General features: G+C 34.2%; 1 long non-coding RNA gene across 1 annotated transcript; it reads right to left on the minus strand.

Moving 5' to 3' along the window:
- Positions 1-259: 259 nt before the first annotated feature.
- Positions 260-6,908, minus strand: LOC141661517 (uncharacterized). The gene is made up of 3 exons (XR_012549989.1): positions 6,775-6,908; positions 4,468-4,543; positions 260-2,181 (listed from the first exon to the last, which is right to left on the minus strand). It is a non-coding gene; the product is annotated as an uncharacterized LOC141661517 (long non-coding RNA).
- Between the last annotated feature and the right edge of the window lie 14,093 nt (positions 6,909-21,001).

Raw genomic sequence — 21,001 nt, forward strand, 5'->3', positions numbered from 1 at the left:
TAATGATTGAAGTAAGATTTGCTTTCATGGCTCGACAGGAGATACACAAGCTGAGCGATCACACACAGCCATTAAGAACAAACAAGGGTACAATCCAATCAATAGATACACAGTTGTTATTTGCAAGCTTAAAAAAATCACAAAACAGAAACATCTTATTGAAAAATTGGAGTCTTCCCAAACTAATAGACACAATAATCGTCTAACCTTATTCAAAATCCAAAATGTGAACTTGAGCAGACAACCCTACATGTTGTTCAAATGCAGATAAAATCACAAAATATAGCAGAAAATTGGGATGGTAATAAAGTTCAGAGAAAATTCCCTGTTTTTAAGGTACAATGTTTTTGTCGTAAATTTGATGAGGAAAATACCAGAAGTGTTGTCGCAAGTTGCATCCTTTTACCTCCGGTTCAATGTCAATACCAGCAAACAAGATCTCGCTAGAACTTACAGTGTACTCACAATATTTATAATGACGTTCCTTGGAAAGAAAATAGATGCAGTTACTGCGGCCTCCCCACATAGTAGAATTCACAATAGCACACGAGCCTTCAGTTACAAACAACGCATTTTCTCCCAAGTGTTTCACCTGTTCCCATTTCATAAGTCGCTCATCTAGTCAGTATATCATAATTACCTTGCTACTTTCTTGCTCGACATAAGAAATCATATAGAGCTGATCATTTAATGGTACCAAGTGCAGAGGAAAAAGTTCTGAAACCTGGATATCGATTCTAACAAAAGAAAATCTCACAATCTGCTGCTGCGGTCTCAGTGTAGTATCACCAGTGACATTTGGAGTCTGGTACTTTAGTTTCAGTGTACCAATTTTGGCGTTACTAGTTAAGATATGTATGTTTTCATTGAAATATGCAATATCCACAGGGATGTCCAAAACCGCTAACAAGTTGAAAGGTTTGTGACAGTACATATAGCTCCTGGAAGGACTACTCCTAGGCCTTCAACTCTATACAGCCCCTGGAAGGACTACTCCTAAGCTCCTAACTCCATGCAGCTCCTGGAAGGACTACTCCTAAGCTCTTAACTCCATACAGCTCCTGGGAGGGCTAATCCTAGGCCCCTGACTCCGCGCAGCTCCTGGAAGGAGTAGTCCCGCACACTACCACTCCTAACTGGCTCAGTCCCGCAAGCCTAACCTTGGTAAATCCCAGCACGTGAGACGTTGGCCCAGGCACGTGATGGGGACAACTGTCACACATCAATCATGGGAATAATCAGGGCACGTGTCAGAGGATCCTCAGAACATTCCTCGGCCAGTCCCGCACTGACACGTGTAAAGCATCCACTCCAGCCAGGTGTCCTCCGCTCCCAGAACCAATGACTATGATCTAAAGGTACCAACCCCAAAATCCTACCCTTGGGCTATAAATAGCCCAAGACGGTGAGGTTTTGGGGTTAATCGTTCTTTCACACTCATATACACACAACCACCTTACATATTCATCTTCATCTTTCCAAAAAGCTAGTTCTTACTCTAACGCCGGAGGCGTCGCGGGACTCCCACCCCCCTTCCATTCCAGTGTTGTTTTGTAGGAGCCCAACCACACACTTCTACAGCGGCGAAGGATCAGGACGCCGTCGAAGGAGCAGCCCCGCCACCAGGAGTTATCAGTTTGATATTCAGGTTTTGAACTTGGAGATAACACTACAAACGGAAACTCCTTTTTAAAAACCAACAGCAGATTCTCTGAAAGTTGTTTTGAATAAAAGAGGATGGGCTCGCATATGAAATGACTTAATGAACGGCGGCATATGGAAATGGATTTGATTCCGGGTAATAAGATGCAACAACAAAATTTTAGTATGAAGCAGCATGATCAAGTACCCGCAAGTTATCCCCACAAGCGACTGAAAATTAAAAGTCTTGTACGTTGTCCTCCGATACATATCATAAAAGAAATAAGATCTCCTTGCGTATATTGATTTAGAAAGTGGCAATGGTTGTTGGTTTTGCAAGAAAGTTGATCTATATTCAGTGATAATGGACCTCCATACCCTGCACACACCCGCGCAAGCAAAAAGATCAAAGGTTCCTAGTTGCATTAGCAATGACATGAGCAGGTCAGGTATTAAACTCGCCCACGGTCTGCATCTGCCTTGATTATTACTCAATGTCCTTCTCTGCATGCTTCTCCTGGTTGTAGGGTTCATTGTTATCTGTAAAATCACAAAACATATTATCCCTGTACCAACACTACAAGTACACAAAGATGCACACATAGTAGAATAAACATATAGTTTTAGAAATTACAAACCAACAAGCTTGTGGACTGTGAACTTTGATTAATATAACTCACATCAAATACAGAGTAGAATTGTTGTTGGAGTTTTTCTACAATAAAATGTTTTAAATCACCGGACTCTATTTAATAAAATTATTTTTAAAAAAATTTACTAGAATACAGTTGGAGTTGCTCATGACATTTCTAATTACTTGACATCATTATCATTATCAAATATTTCACATGTTCATTCCCTATTTACAAAATTGCTTTCTTTTTACCTTTGTACTGTGATTTGGTGATCCTGGCAGAGGTAAACAAAATGTAATGAAGAAAATTATTAAATCTATTATCATGAATCATTTTCATTTTGTAGTACTTGGTTCTTACCTTAAAGTAGCGGATAATTTGCCACTAACACATCCAAACTTATCTTTCTAAAGTTTTCCTTCTCAATTTTCTCACTTTTTCTCAACCATCTATTCTTACATGTTTCCTTCTTCCGAGAGTGCAAAAGAAAATTCATTCCTAAGCCACCACGTCAATTTACTTCCTTCTATTTCTCATTAAGCAATCAAAACACAAACTTAAATTAATTTTTTTAGTTTAAGTCATTCTCATCTATTTATTATCTATTATCTATTATCAATCTATAATTATAAGCAAATTTGATCATTTTTACCTCAATTAATATTTATAAAACTTTTATTTCCATAATAGTAATTTTCTTTTACCTAAACCATACTTATATTTACATCTGATTTATTGTTATATAATAATAAATTAATTTAACTATTTATACTTTCATTATATTTATCAAATATTATTTTCAATCATTAATATATATTCATAATTACAGATACATGATATTTTATTCGATAATAATATTTCAATACGTCGTTAACAAATGCATTTAGATAGAAGGTACATTTTTTAAAATATAACGTAGTATGTATATAATGAAATTTGTAAATATTCAAACTAATGGCATTTCATTGCATGTGACAACATGTGACAGTGTTTTTGAAAGATAGAATGAAGATAAATATTTATTATCCGTCAACTTGAATGAATTTGTTTTCTGTATGCACGCAAAATTTATACTAAATTAAACGTTTATAGGATTAATAATGTATATCAATTACCGAACAAATTATTATTTTAGAATTATAAAAATATGTAGTATAGATAATTTTATTTGTTTACTCATATTTATTTTAACCAAACAAATTATATTCCCCGAACCACATGAAAATATATACTAAACGATATATTTACAAGATTACCAACCTATAATATAATTTTTTTTTTAATTTTATTTCAACTATAGAACACACTATTCTCTTTGATATATAAAATATGAAGTATAAATGATTAATATGTTTATTCAAATTTAAAAGATTAATATTTCTCGAATAGAACTAAACTATGTGGAAATCAGATCATAATCAGTCAGCTTGGGGACAAGAATGCTATGTACCCACGTGTATTATTTAAATATTAATCATTAAGCATTGTATAATATATATTATATATCACATCACTATTTACTATTAAAAATCCTATAACATCTATATCTTGCATAATACCGCAACTTAACTAGGAAGCAAATTGTTATGTACTAATTTACAATATCAATTATTGCATGTAGCATTACTTATTAATTATACACAAAATGATTTCAAATAAATTAATAGATTATTCATATTTAGAATATACACGTACACAAAATATTCACCAATGTTATATACTAATTTACCAATATCAACTATTGCATGTCGTACTACTCAACAATTACATTTTAAGACATGAGCACATAAAATGATTTTAAATAAGTTAATAAATTATTTATATTTAAAGTACATTTCTGTAATATACCCGTGCATTGCACAAAAATGTTCACAAACCAAAAATCACAAAACATACACCCACCAAAATCTACCAACTCAATAAAAAGTGATCGGCAGAGCGTGACAAGATAACTCAAATGGTAAAAAAACTTATTTCTTGTCATTCCTGATTTTGATTTCAATTTCAATTTTCACTCATCCTAGATATTTGCTAGAAAGATATACTGAATTATTGCAGGGCATATGAGCCATATTTATTAAAAATATATAATTATTAAATAAGACCAGCCCGCAAGAGGTTCGAATCCCACGGGAGGAGAATTTATGATTATGTCTCCTGAGTCAGAGCCTGTCGCTTAAATACGGTTTACCTTGGTTCACGTGATTTGCAGGCTAGCCCGTAGGGTTTACCCAGTGCGCACCCGAAGGGTAGTGGCTGCAGGTTACCTACGATAAAAAAAAAAAATAATAAGACCACGTGCACATATTAGAAATATCCTTCTTAAGTTAATTATTTTGATTAACTTCCAGAGTACATTAGCCTCCAAACTATAACAACTAGTTTAAATAGCGAAGCGTGGACAATGGGCATATATAGTATAATTTTTTAATTTTATTTTAATAATTCTTTAAAATTTTAAAATTTTCATGCTCTCGAGTTTTCAAGTTTTTTCTATACATAAGCAGAGACAAAATTTTCAAAAGTTTCCCTGTGTTTTGGGGATGATTGCGAGCAATCGTCTCACATAAGTTTTTCTATATTTTCCTGGGTATGCTAACTGGGTATGCTAACTGAGATCTGATATCATGTTAAACAACCAATTATTCTAAAATTTGAAGGTGTTAAAAGAAGGCCATTACTGAGATCTTTTATAAATATTCTAACACTCCCTCACTCGAAAGCCCATTTATGTGTCGAAGAGTGGATCACGGAGTTCAGGCTGACAGAAGAGTAAGGTTCGACTCCCTGCTACCCCTAATATCTCTCACAATTATTATTGACATGAAAGGTGTTAGAAAAAAGAAAATTAATGCCAAAAAAATGGGTCGTGATCCATTATTCGACTGTCGAATAGTGGATCACGGAGCTTGGGATGGGTCGAGACTAAGTTTCGACTCCCTGAGACTCTCAATGTGTCTCACAATTATTATGAAAATGAAAGACAAATTTATACCCAAAATATAGGCGCCTGCGATCTGCTATCCGATCTATAAATGGGGTTTCGAGTGAGAAGGAGTGTTAAAATAATATTATAAGATCATGAAAAGAGCTTTCTGCTAATTAGAATATTTATATATGATCATGGGAAGGGACTTTCTCTAACATTCTTGAGGTTTTTGAGCGACTGATTCCTACTGTAACAGAACTCTAATGACATGTCAAGGTATGAGTCACTCTAAAATATCAAGGTGTTAGAGAAACACCTTTAACATCATCTTATATAAATATTCTAAAAGTTTCTCTCTAATTTACCCACTATGCTCTTTAAAAATAAAATCTCACGAGTGATTGCTCCAAATCTTTAAATTGAAGAAAAATGAAAAAGAGTAAAGATGACAAAAAGAGAGAGAGAACATGTTGTGAACTCAAAAAGGGCGATCTCTTTTCCCAATTATCCCATTTTTAAAAAGAAAATTTTGAGAGAAATTTTATTATTTTTCTAGTTTTCTTACATTTCTCCTAAAAAACTCTACAGTCGTGACTTAACTTTTATATTACATTTTTTTCTATACTCAAGTGCACAATGAATTGTATCAAATCCAAGTCAATAAAAGCCCCATCCATTACAAATCTCATTGCCTTTGAACTAAAGTATAATCAAGATCAGATATCCCTCTTGCTCATCAATTAATTAATATTAAGCTATATATCTTTAGAGTGTCGCTCTTGAATTAATCTTTAAAATTGGCTCTTAGTATATCATTGTACATTTATATTCAACAACAATCTTTATATTTATTCTTCGAATAATTTTTTAATGTTAAAATCACTTTTATTAAATAATGAGTACAATACAAAATGGAGAATGCTTGTTGTAGTTATCATAAAAAAAAAATTAAGATCGAGTGGTATGTGGAAGCACCAAGAAGCACCTAGAGCAACATTTCTTTTCCTTTTTTATAAAGTTACACAATAGATAGAAAATTTAGTGCTGCCATTATATACCAACGATATCATACACGTTATTATTGGCTACACGAAATTTAAAAAATGCATCAATAAACTTATGATATATTTATGAAACGGTTAATAATTTTTAAAGATCAAAATGCTAGAATGAATTAACTTCTATTTAGATAAGACGGTGAAATGAACGACTTAGTAGTATAACCATTTCAGTGAATTCTATTCAAAATCTCAATATATTACACATTCTCTTTTTTTTTTACTCACACGCCGTAAACTTTCACACGAATATAATAACATCTCAATATAGAACTTAAGAAGAATTCAAATTTGTACCAAAATAACATTCAACATGAATACAAAAAATAAATGCCCAAATGAATTAGAAAGAAAAGATGAAACACTACATTCCAATATCCACGTTTGAAATCAGCATATCATTATATCCGAAAAAATTGATATACAGGAAATCAACATTTTTTTGGTGAAAATTTAATAAAAATGAAGAGAGCAATTGAGAGAGAGAGAGATGAAGAGGCAAGAGATGTACCTGATACATGGAAAGATTGGGAGGAAAGAAGAAGGCACGGGCGGCTCGCTTATTTTGAATTGAGCTCTATAAGAGTAAAAAAAATAAAATAACATTTTATACATATGTTATAAAGCGACGATCCGGTATTGACTAAACCCTAAACCCTAAACCTATGATCGGCCCAACCTTTGACACTAATAAGTATGTGACGTTATCCGTGGTACAAGTAAGATTGCACGTGACGAAACTCCTTTGGTGCAAGTAAGATTGCACGTGACAAAACTTTAACAATATATATATATATAGTAAAAACTCTATAAATTAATAATGTTGGGACCGAAAAAAATTATTAATTTAGAGAGTTATTAATTTATCGATAAATTAATAATTATTAATTTAAAGAGTTTTTAACCTATTATAATATTTCCGACACTGTAAAATTCGTTCAGCTAGTGTCGTTGCAAGAAATTTGGATGAACCCACTTTTGATGAAGAAACTCAAGACCTCGAGACTATGATCAATCAATGTGGCTATCGTAATAAGATAGATATCAACAATCTAATGAACTACCCAGGTGAAAATGAAGCATGTTTTGAGGTTTAGAGTTTAAAAGATATTGTGGGTACTATCATTGAGGACAATACAAATGAAGACGGCGAAGATGATACAATGTCTTTGGAGCCTGTTACAAGAAAGGAAGCTCTTATGGCGTCGAATACTCTTCACAACTTTATGATACAATACAAAAATACAACACCTCAGTTATTGGATGCAATAAGAAAAGTTAGAGATGAGCTCCAAATAGACTTGAACTTTAAAATAAAACAGACAACTATTTAATCATATTTCAATAAGGTGTAATATATTTTTCAGTTTTTATGAATTATTAATTTATGATTTTCTTGGGACTGAAAACTATAAAGGGATTTCCCGAAAAATTATTATCTTATTATTTTATCGAGTTTTTTAATTTTTTACATTGGCCCAAGTCGGGACCGGACAAATTTATTATTTTAGAGAGTTTATTAATTTAACGAGTATTAATTTAAAGAGTTTCTACTATATATATATATTATTTAAAAACAACTCGTGAAATATTTATGTCTAAGAAAATAGTTCATATTTTTCAAAAATTGATTAGAAAGTTATAGTAAAATATCATAATATGTTTATCAATAAATCAACATGTTATATTATGTTCATATTTGCCTACACCATGTTTACAAATTAAAAGTGAAGAACAATATCCCTGTTGAACTTACAAAAAAACTCATATAAGGTTGATGAAGTACGTACCATCTGATTTAAAATAACCTTTTATATTTTCGTCGTTTGGGGCTATTTGAACAAAAAACACTTAATCTTAACTTATTATACGTAGTGTATCAGTTAATTTCAGTAACACCAGTTGGATGGTTTTCCTCAAATGGAGCCTCTAAGTTTCGTTAATAACGTAAAAAGTTGACACACAGGGTAGATGTACTAGGAAGGTTACCTCCAAGTCCGATTATATATGTTTGCAATTTTTCAAATTATTTGAAAATGTGAAAGACTTTGTGATGATAATGGAAACCAAGTAGCATTTGAAGAATTGAGTAAATACATTACTGAAACATCTTTATTAGCAAAGCCAATCCCAAGAGAAGTACTTTACGTGTAATTGACGGTCTATGATAAGGCTTTGAGTGTTGCTCTTGTAAAAAGAGAAGTTAAGATTTTGAAATTCATCTACTATGTGAGCAAGACAGTTATTCTCTTATTTTTAAGCATCTCTTACTATATATTAAAGCACAACAAGAACAAGAAGGGGGAAAAGTTCCACAAAAATGCCCGTATAAAGACCAGTTTAGCCCTAATAACTATGAATTAACAGAAATGCCACTAAAATAAATTTCATAGTCATATCGGGTAGGGGTTTTATTATAAAAGTTTATTTATAGGTTGTTTAGCTCATCCAAAGAGACGGAGTCCCAATCTGAAATTGCAGTTCAATCATTTATTCACTTGATCCCCTTAGCTATCACTCATTTACTTCATCTTCTCTTGAAATTCTGTTTTGTAGGTATGAGATCATCCATTTCCCATCGTTGTATGTTATATAGTTATCCTTATTTCAGCCTATACAACTGTGACTCATTGTCATTGATGTAGTGTTTGCATTAGTTTTAGCATATTATTGTAATTGGTATAGATATTACACTTATTTGCTTCCCTATAGTAATTTTGTGGTTCATTATATGTACCCTATATTGATACATTAAAGTCTCACTGGTAGACAAAAATCGTGTGTAAAATTTTGTCATATGAAATTCATGGGTACTATCAGCATAAAAATTTAATTTTCAGATGATTAGTTTATATCCTAATTTTTATGGAATCAGTCTTTTATGTTGTGCTCCCGAGTTAAAATCAAGAGAGAAAAGAAAAGTATGGAAAAGAAACTTTTATAATTTTCTTTCATAGTTTTACTCCCGAGTTTTTTCTAGAGAGAAGAAAAAAGATTGAGAGAGAAAAATTTCAAAATTTCCCACCCAAAAGTTTCTTCCCAAAAATGGGATGATTTGGAGAGAAGCTCTCACATACTTCTCAATATATTTCCCTCCAAATCAATATTTTCAAAATTTTCTCTCTCTTTACTATAAATAACTTAGGAACATATTAAAGAAAATTTTTTGCTTCTCTTTTTTTCCTTTCCTTTCCGTTATCTTCTTTCATAAAAAACTTAATAGCACAGCGTAAAGTCTTGTTTAGGGGTAACATTAATGTTTGTTTTTTTTTTAATTTTGTTTGAGAACTGACTGACATCGTTAATCTCTTGGGTATTTTTTGTTCCTCATATGCTATATGCTGTAAACATGTATAATTGAAACAGAGGCAAGAAAGTCCAAGGACATGGCATTACTATTGAAGTGACATTGTTGTTTTGTTATTAATTTTTTAAAATATAGTAATGTTATTAATGTATTTTTCTTCTCAATTTATATTTTAAAAACTATAAAATCTACTATCAAATGAATCATTATAAGTTCTATTGCTAAATGACAACAATATATATTTGGAGTCACGTCTTCTTATTTTAATAGCATTGTTGAATAATAATATATTTACTCCGAAGAATATATATCTAATAATTGATGTCCTTTCACCTTCATGGAGCATCCACATAGATTTTAGATTATGACCCACTAAATTGCCCCTGGATGTTTAGTGTTCTGCTCTCATAAATGAATTGGATTCTCTGATCTTGTATTGTAGTATAATTTCTTTGATGAGATTAATACTTGCATTTCTGTATTCATTTATTTCACAAATACACACCGTTGGTCCCATTATTTTGCTAAGTTTCTAACAGAAAATAATAGCATACAGCCCTGGACTTCTCAATGTTGCTACCTGGTTTAGCTGTCTAACTTAGGTTAATTGACCCCTAATTAGTGAATATTTGTGCCTTTAAACTTAATCTAATGAGCATATATTAGTATTGTACGTAATCATTATGGAAAACTTATTCCCCAAGAAGTTTAAATTAGTCCCCGAAAAATTGTAATGCATTAGAAGTAGCGTTTAGGTCTTAGGATCGAAAAGGCGTTCCAATTGATTATGCTGTAATCTGCACATTCTTTTATGAACTCCACTAAACTGAGCCTTCACATTGTAAGTTTATGCACTTCTCCTCTATTCTTTTTGTTTTGTTAGATGAATATGAGGCTCATTTGGGCAAGAATCACTAAACCATTTGCAAACATACTTTCATATAATCCCCCATATATATTATTTAATGCTATGAATGTTTGTGCACTGAAATTTCATGTTGGTTATTGAGAGGATTAGTTAAGATTCTGAATTAAATATTATTGTTGACTTTTTAAGATAAAACGAGACTCAAATTAACGAAAAATATCACTAAATTTTCGGTTTAGTTGAAGTTTCATTATGAACCAGACACTTAAATGTTATATCTGCTCTGAAATCTTTCCTAAACAATTAGTTTGAGATATATGTCGAGATTAGTTCAAGATCACCTGCGAAAATTCAGTATGATTCAAGATACTAGAAAGCAATTTTTTTCTCTTTTACTTCATGTACATTGTTAGGTTTATGACGTGCTAAAATAACATGCCCGTGGGTTTCAAATATCATTCAGGTCGTGTCTGCAGTTTGAACAATTTTTCCTGGTAAAGTTATGTATTGAATGTTATTCTTATATCTTCCGAAACAAAAAAAACTTCGTTAAATGAGGCATGTTCATGGGTTTCCAAATATAACTCAGGCTGTTTGTGCAATTTGAACCCTTTTGTTAGATATATTTGTGATGTCATGTCTAATCTGATTTGTTTAGTTTCAGAACTTAATATCAGAACTTAATTGGAAATCAGAACTTACTGAAGACAGGAAGTTATCAGAACTTAAGCCACCAGGACTTACATCAGTACTTAAGTGCGAATACACTTCAGGGATGAAAAGCGGCTGATTTACTGGAGAGGATCTGGATTAAACAAAAGAAGATATACGTGGAGAGTTATATAGCTAAAGGACTACAACAGATAATCTCTGATTGATGTATTTTAGGAAACAAAACATATCATATCAATTAGGAGATATCTTGTAACTGTGTAGTATATAAACACAGATTAGGGTTTACACTATATGTGTTATCATTCACGAGAATATTATTTGTTAGGTCACACACACACTGTAGAGGGGGTGAATACAGTGTATAGTACACTCAAATCGAACTTTAAGAACTTAAGTAACAGAAAACAAACTTTATTGAAACAATAAACTCTGTTACAGTATGGAACTGTTACCTCTCAGTGATGAACAAATATTACGAGAGCTGCAAGGGTTACAATGAATAATCTTTTCTAATAATGATAACACTTATAGTGTAAACCCTATGTCTGTGTTTATATACTACACAGTTACAAGATAATCGCTAATTGATATGGAATATAATTCTGCTTCCTAAAATATATCAATCAGATATCTTTTCTTCCAAGTATTCCATTCTTCACAGAATTCCTTCTTCATGCATATCTCTTCTTATGTTTATCTCGATCTTCTTTCCTTTAATCAGCTACTATCCTTATCTGATTGTCCTTCAGCACTTAAGTTCTGATATCTATCTTCTGATGATTATCTCCTGATAATATAAGTACTGATATCCTTAAGTCCTGACTTCCAGTATAAGTACTGATCAACAGTTAAGTACTGATTTATCCTGTTCACGTAAGATTCTGAAAGCTAAACATAAAACATATTAGCCATGACATTATCAAATATATCTAACAATCTCCCCCAACTTGTAAATTAACAAAATATACAAGTTTAACAGATATTTGATGATGTCAAAAACATTAAGTACAAATGCATGAGAAATAGACTAGATAACTACAACTTACAGTCCTTAAAGTTTTTACCAATTTCAACTTCTGATAACAACTTCAATCTGTATAAATATCAGAATTTAAGCAGTTGTAGATCTTCGACTTGGCTTCTTCATTTTCTGATCTCTCTGATGTCAGGAGTTGTTCTGAGATAGCTCTTCAACAAACATTTCTCAGCATATCTTAGTTCATCAATCATTCTCCTTTTAACATCTTTAAGCTCTGCAGTATCTTCACCAGTTTGAAAGATTGCAGCTCTGAGATCATTAATCTTTGCTTTTCTCAACTCCTGATCTAGTCTTATGACATAAGCTTTGTCAGACTCAAGATTGAATTCAAGTCCCTTAATACCAAGATACGTTCTGATCTGTGCAGTATTAGGATTCATATCAACAATATCACCATTATGATCTCTGTACTTTGGAACATATATGCTGTCAGACTTAACAGAATAAAGCCTTTTCTGTCTCTGAATCTGTTCTTTTAAGTAGTTTGCAGCAGTCTCCGTTATTCTGTCATCCACTTGAAGTAAGAAAAGTACATGCTCCAATTCTTCAAAATACTTCAAAGGAATGACATTTTGTCTTATATGATAAACCCTACCATCTGTCATGAAATACAACATGATGTATTCTTTCAAGTAGGTATGGTAAACCATCTGTACAGATTCCAGTTGATTCAATCTCTCAGGAGTTGCTCCAATACCTGGTTCACTCAAGGAAGTTGGATCATTGGTAGTGTTGTGTACTCTTCTTTCATCAGCACTTCCCAATCCAGTTTTATCTCTAGCTTCCTGTCCAGTAACTACTCTTGCTTTAAAATCACTTGCAGTAGTCTTCAAAGATTGAGTCTGTTTTGCTTTAGTGAATCCTGGTAGGAGTGTCTTTGATCTATTTTCTGATATCAAGTTAACTTGAGCTCTGTCAGAGATTACTTGCTTCTTCTGAATATCAGAACTTACAATTTCTTGACTCTGAACACCTTGAGCCATGTCAGAGGTTGTTTTAAGAACTTTTCTTGAAGTCAGAGCAAGATCATCTTTTTCATCAGCAATTTCTTCTTCCTCAGGAGGTACATAACCCTTGATAGGTTCACCAACCTTTTCTTTACCCTTGGATCTTGGATCTATCTGTGGTTTTGATCTAGCCAATGTTGCTTCAGTATGTGTCCTTTCTTTGATCATAATGCCTTTAAGTTTTGGAAGTGACTTTTTACCAGAAGCTTCAGATTTAGATGTGACTTTCTCTGATTTAAGTCTGGCTTCTTCTTCCTTTAAACTTTCCAAGTCCATTCCTGGATTTTCTTGAAGAAATAACTGTCTTGACATTTCCTCATCAAGATCTAGAAGTTCATCAGAACTTATCATTTTACCAGCAGCAGAACTTATTCTTTTCCCAGTATCAGAACTTGTTCTGTGACTAGCTTGTCTTGATGTAAACCTTCTACCTTGACTATGACCGCTATCCATTCCAGAGTTTCCTTGGTCATCTTTTCCATCATCCTTTCCTTGCAGTGTCTTGTTGGTTTTGCATTTGGACTTAATTACCTTCTCCCCCTTTTTGGCATCAGCAGGTAGTAAAAGAGAGATAAGTAGTTCCACTGAGGTTTGGATTTCAGTAAGTTGCGATTGCTGAGAAGCTTGATTTGTCAGAATTTGATCAATCCGAGCTTGTTGTTTCTCTTGAGTTTTCTCAATATAAGCAATCATGTCAATGGTAGGTTGAAAGAACTTTTTCTTATCAATTTTCCAAACTTGTTCCTGTTTGATAAAGTTCTCCTGAATCTTGTGTAGCTCTGCATGAGTAGTTGAATGAAGACCTTGTAGATGTTTAGTACTCAATGTAGTGACTCTAAGCTGGGTTTTAAAATCATCAGAATTTAACATTTCATCTGCTTTAGTCAAGTGCTCAGCAAGATGTAAAGCATTTGGAACACATGAAACTGAGTTCCATTCCTTAGTCCACTCCTGACCTGCAGGAGTTTCACTCCAAGGTACTGGTGCATCCCTGATAATAAACTCCTTTACCAGTTCAGACTTAGGAAGAGTCGGTGGTGGAGTATGTCCTGAAGGACCTGCTTCATCAGCATCGACAGTTGGAGCAGATTCACCAGTATCTCCAACATTTGCAGCATCAGAACTTAAAGAATCAGTATCTTCTGATAAGACAACAGTGTGAGTAGCAATGGAGGCTTCAGCATCCTCTAATTGCTGATCTGATACTAAGTTCTGATCAATAGCCATATCCTGATGCTCACCTAAAATCTGATCATCAGCATCTTGATGCAGAGAAGGTGTTGTTGATAACTCTGAAGTTTGAACAGCATCAGTAACAGGTGTTGTGGAAGGATTATTTGCTGTTGGAGCTTCTAAGAAAAGTATTTCAGGCACAACCAGGTTCTGAATAGCAATTTCAGCACTTGTGCCTGGATCAACAAGAGACATAGATGGTGAGTTAGCCTTGTCAGATACAGCTTCCTGAGATGGAGTTGATGGAGAAGAAGTGACTGGAGCAAATTCCTTGTCTTGTGAGATCAGAGATTCCTGATCCCCTTCCTTAGCTGCTTCCTCTTCATCATCTCAAACTGGCCTTTGTGCCCTCTATTTCTTGTACTTCCTTGTTGATTTGGATTCCTTGGGAGTTTCAGGAACTATCATTTGTCTAAGCCTCTTGAGAAGCCTAGAACCCCCAATTTCAGAATCCTTCTGAGAAGTTGCTTTCTCAGCTTCATTTACCACAGGTTCTGAAGAAGGAATCTGTTCCTCAGAATCTGATTCATCTCTCAAAGTAATTCTCCTCCTCTTTTGAGGTGTTTGAGGAACAGTCTTTGTTCTCTTTGGCTTAGAGGATGTAGGCTTCACAGTAGGTGCTGAAGAAGAAGGTTGAGCAGTCTGTGAAGTGGAGAGATAGGATTTGAGATAAGTTCTGAGGGTAGGTTGAGTAGAATGAGTGGTAGGTGCTGAGGATGATGGTTTTTGGGTGTTAGTGGTTGGTTGGACATCAAAGTAAACAGATCTATAAGTATCAGGATCAGTATTTACTAGGATCTGTTTTACAGACTGAGGAATCTGTAATGGTCTAACCACTTTTTTTCTTAGTATCAGCATGTACCAGATCATTAAAATATCGTTTTGCAACTCTAAAAGGTGGGGTTGAGGAACTGACTAATTGAGGTTCAGCAGTACAAAAAGTATATAGAAGTTGACAGAATCTAGCAAAATAGACAATATTTATATTCTCTGTCATCCTATCCCCAATAAAACCAATTATACCAGTTGCAAAATCAAAATGAGTTTGATGAATAATGGCATACCCTATATGCTGACTCAGAATTGGGATAACATCAAAATTCGAACATTTGTTCCCAAAAGCTTTGGTGATGCAGTCAAAGAAGAAACTCCATTCTCTTCTGATATTAGCCCTTTTTAACTGCCCAAGCTTTTCCAAACTCTTTTCATATCCCAAATCAGCCATTAACTTCTGAAGTGCTGATTCCTCTGGAGTTAAAAAAGTACAATTTTCTGGGAGATGTAGAGCTTTGTGTATTGTACCAGGAGTGACTACATAAGATGAATCACCCACTTCAAAAACAATATTGGGAGTGCCATGTTTACCACCATCATCAAAGTGCCCAGTCCGCCAAAACGTCATAACTTGTTGACTGGAAAAGACTTCAGGCTGTGTTAATACGTACCCAATCTCACTGTGTGCAAGAAGATCTTGCACAAAATGCAATTCAGATGGAGCTTCAGCATGATCAAGAATTGCAGCATAGTTGTTTGGAACAAACTTAGCTCCATCAATGATTAAATCCTTTGGTGCCATGTGAAAAAAATAAGATTCAAGTATGCCTGTTAGGTGTTTGAGATAATATCTGTATGAAAAACCAACGTGAGAAAAAGAGAAGGAGAGTAAAAGTAAGGAGAGAGATAAAGTATAAAGAAAATAAAAGATTAAAGAAATCTTCTCTCTGTTGTACTTATACTCTGAACAAAAATGTTACCGTTGGACACCTGTCAGACATGCAGTAATAACGGACAGTTACTGGGCTCGAGAAAACAGGAATCATTACTTACCCAGTTGCCTAGTTTCAAGGAAAAACCGTTCCATTTATCAAGAGAAACAGTTTTAATTCAAAATTTAAACCGTTAGCATTGATTGAATTATTTTTTACTGCATCATTGAAATTCTGAAAATACATCACATGAAAATGACCAAGATAAATTAGATATGTAAGTGCTGAAAATGAATCAGAACCTAATATAAAACAAAATATATATGGTCATCAGAACATCAATCAGGATTTATCAACACAAGATGAAATAACTCAGAGACAAAATCTTGAAGTAAAAACAACTTTCATTAATATATCAAGACAATACATTTATGAAATGGAAATTACATCAATACTTATACAAGATTTTCCCTAAGCTCCTAATCCTAACATCAACAGCTTTAGTCCTAGCTAAGAAGCCTGACAAAGCTGAGGATGAAGAAGAACAGGAAGAAGACAAGATTAAGTCATCTTCCTCTTCCTATCTTCGACGAACAAGATGGCGAGTCGTATGATTCGCTCTTGCTGACGGATAGCTTCCCGCCTTTCCTCCTCCAATCGCTCCAGATGGCGATGGTAATCCATATAGAAGAATAGAAGGTGAGTCAGCACCTCCTGTGGGACAGAATCCCAAATCTCCTCAGGATTGGCTGTTACATGCCACTCCTGCTGCCATTCGGCACAACTTAGCTCCATATTAAAGGTTTGGTAGTTCAAAAACATGTTGTATCGGACCATTGTGTTTTTGACAGAAAAAGGAGGATAAGTGTGTGAGAAGAATATGATGGAAAGACTGATGTGAAGTGGTTGCTTATATAGGCAAGAGAATGCCAAGAGACGCAAAGATATTTGATGCTGATAGGTAGAATTAATTCTACCTCGTCTCCCTAGACTTTGAAAAAGAATAACAGTCATTGGAAAGAGGAATCATGGTCTAGACCGCACAAGACACAAGAAACAGTGGACTGTTCAAGTACAAATACCATTAATCCTAATCATAGTGACTATTAATCTTCTACTTCAACATATTCTAGTTCGAACTGAGACTGTTATCAAATTTTATTCACAGATAAGCCAAGTAAAGGATTAGACTGAGAAATCAGAACTTAGACCTATACCAGAACTTAACAGTCATCAGAACATAATTTCTTAACTCGAAAAAGGAATGCCCATCTTAGTAAATACGCATACAAGTTCTGAGTTATGGACGTCAGAACTTAATCATCAGAACGTGTAACTTAGAACTTGTCCTCAGAATTTGTGCAATAATGACACTATGACTGTTTATCTAAAATAACGTAGACCACCACAGAAATTTTCATCATTCAGATGGAGTGACTAGTGTGTGCATTAAGCTAAAAACAGACAAAGAGTAAAGTCTGATTCACTTCAGTACATCTTAGAAATAAGGCATAACTAGAATTTTGCTAAAGATCTGTCATTGTTCTGAAACCTACTGATGAATGAGTTCATGCTTGAGTCCATCTCAACTGTTTTGTGCTAATTTTATGCATCTTTTGCAATTCTATTTTACAGTGGCTTCTCAGTGTAAGTGAGTCACGACTGTTTATCAGAATTTATGCTATTTTCAGAGTATTTCTCCAGTAATCATATAGTGTGAAAAGTCACCAAGAAAATATTTTGCTTTTCTAATGCATATTTACTTAATACCAGCAATGCACTTGGGTCGTCCCTTCCACATTTTTACTCTAGATCTCAAAGGAGTACCTGATTTTATTCTTTGATCTTTTTGCTTTTTCTTTTGATAAGAGAGGTTTATCAGCACTTAGTACATTCAGCAGTTTTACTAGTATCAGAACTTAACAGATGAGTAGCATTATTCTAATTTGTGACTTAGTAATAAGATATACAAAGTAAACTTAACTAAGCTCAATTATCAGAATTTTCTAGTGTCATAAGATTTCCACCGAAATAATTACTTCTTACATGGAAGCATTTGTTTATTGAAGACTACTAGGTCAGTATCTAGCACAGTTATCCTTATAGGATTGAATAGGTACTAGAACAAACATATCACTTATCAGAGTTTAGAAACATATATCAGACAACAGTCAGTACTTAAAGACATTTATCAATTAAGCACAGAATATACAATGAGATTAATTCTGTAATACTGAGCATAAAGTCTGATAACACAGAACAAGGCTAAGCAGATTTAGAGAAAGAACCTAAAACCATTCCAAGTTCATTTACCAATCTTATAAAAGTAGCTTCACATAATGGTTTTGTGAAGATATCTGCCAATTGTTGATCTGTGGGAACAAAATGCAATTCCACTGTACCTTCATCCACATGTTCCCTGATGAAGTGGTACCTGATGCTGATGTGCTTTGTCATTGAGTGTTGAACTGGATTACCTGTCATAGCAATAACACTTTGATTATCACAGTAAATAGGGATTTTGAAATATGTTAACCCATAATCCAGTAACTGATTCTTCATCCAAAGAATCTGTGCACAACAGCTTCCTGCAGCAATATACTCTGCTTCTGCAGTTGATGTGGAAATTGACTTTTGTTTCTTGCTGTACCAAGAAACCAATCTGCCTCCAAGAAATTGGCAGCTTCCACTTGTGCTTTTCCTGTCAATTTTGCAACCTGCAAAATCTGCATCTGAGTAACCTATTAGTTTAAAATCTGATTCTCTAGGATACCATAATCCCAGAGCAGCTGTTCCTTTAAGATACTTAAAGATTCTTTTTACAGCTGTTAAGTGAGGTTCTCTTGGATCTGCTTGAAATCTTGCACAAAGACAGGTAGCATACATGATACCAGGTCTACTAGCAGTTAGATAGAGTAGAGAGCCAATCATACCTCTGTAGTCAGTAATATCTACTGATTTACCATTATCCTTATCCAGTTTTGTCGCAGTGGCCATTGGAGTGGATGCACTTGAACAATCTTGCATTCCAAATTTCTTTAGCAAGTTTCTGGTGTACTTGGTTTGACAAATAAAGTGCCTTCCTCACTCTGCTTGACTTGAAGGCCCAATAAAATAGCTAAGTCCCCCCATCATACTCATCTGATATCTTGACTGCATTAGTTTGGCAAACTTCTTGCAAATTTTGTCATTTGTAGATCCAAAAATGATATCATCAACATAAATCTGGACCAGAAGTAAGTCATTTCCATGGTTGAGGTAGAACAGTGTTTTGTCTATTGTCCCTCTGTGAATCCACTTTCCAGAAGAAACTGAGCTAAAGTCTCATACCATGCTCTAGGAGCTTGCTTAAGTCCATAAAGTGCTTTATCAAGCCTGTAGACACAATCTGGATGTTTGGTATCTACAAAACCTGGAGGTTGTTCAACATATACCTCTTCCTCCAATTCTCCATGAGAAAGCACTTTTCACATCCATTTGAAAGACAGTAAACTTTTTGTGAGCAGCATAAGCCAAAATATCCTTATGGTTTCTAACCTAGCAACTGGTGCAAATGTTTCATCATAATCAATTCCCTCCTGTTGATAATATCCTTTTGCAACCAGCCTTGCCTTATTCCTTGTAATTATGCCATCACTGCCAGTTTTGTTTCTGAATACCCACTTTGTACCAACAACAGATCTATTCTTTGGTCTTGGCACTAGGGTCAGACTTTGTTTCTTTTAAATTCATTCAACTCTTCCTGCATTGCTTGCACCCAATCAGCATCTTGAAGAGCTTCTTCCACTTTCTTTGGCTCAGTCTGAGAGAGAAAAGAATTGTAAAGACACTCATTTGAAGTACATGTTCTAGTTCTGACACCTGCATCAGGATTTCTAATTATCAAATCAGGTGTATGTGATTTTGTCCACTTCCTTGCAGATGGAAGGTTTTCTCTAGAACTGGATGCTCCCCCATGATCCATGCTATCTTCATTTTCATTTTCTGATGCTCCCCCTGAAACTATGCTCTCTGAGTTGGATTCTTCAGTATTTAGATTTTCAGCACTATCAGAACTTGGCTTATCAGAACTTAACGAATCAGAACTTGAAGAGCCAGATGCATGTTCTGATGTTTCTTGAGATGTGGTAGGATCTTGAGTATGCTCCCCCTGCATAGGTGCATCTTCCTTTAACGTAGTCACCACAGTTTTAATAAACATCAGAGTTTAATCCATCAGAGTTTATAGTATCAGGACTTAGACTGTCAGGATTTTCAGTATCAGAATATGAGTCTTCATTTTCAAATCTCAGCTGATCATGGTCAATGAAATCTTTCAGACCAGTGATCTTCTTGTCATCAAAAGAGACATTGATAGATTCCATGACCACTTTTGTTCTCAAATATAGACTCTGAAGGCTTTTGTGGAAAGTGGATATCCAACAAAGATTCCTTCATCAGCTTTTAGATCAAATTTTGATAGCTGTTCAGGATGAGTCTTGAGAACAAAACACTTGCATCCAAATACATGAAAATATTTCAGATTTGGCTTTTTTTTCTTCACCATCTCATATGGTGTTTTTCCATGCTTGTTAATGAGCTGTTGCATTTTGAGTAAAATACGCAGTCTGCACAGCTTCAGCCCAGAAATAGTTTGGAAGCTTTGCTTCTTCAAGCATTGTACGTGCAGTTCAATGAGAGTTCTATTCTTCCTTTCAACAACTCCATTTTGCTGTGGAGTTCCAGGAGCAGAAAATTCCAATGCTTTATTCCATGGCTTTTGCAGAACTCTTCCATTATCAAATTCTTGACCATTCAATTATCACTCCTAAAATTTTCACAGAATCTTTGACCATTTTAATCCAGCTGTCTGACATGATCAATCAAGATAGATTGCAGTTTCACTTTTTGTGTGCAAGAAATA

This window comes from Apium graveolens, chromosome 5 (genome assembly GCF_009905375.1).
Source record: "Apium graveolens cultivar Ventura chromosome 5, ASM990537v1, whole genome shotgun sequence".
NCBI classification, from domain to species: Eukaryota; Viridiplantae; Streptophyta; class Magnoliopsida; order Apiales; family Apiaceae; genus Apium; species Apium graveolens.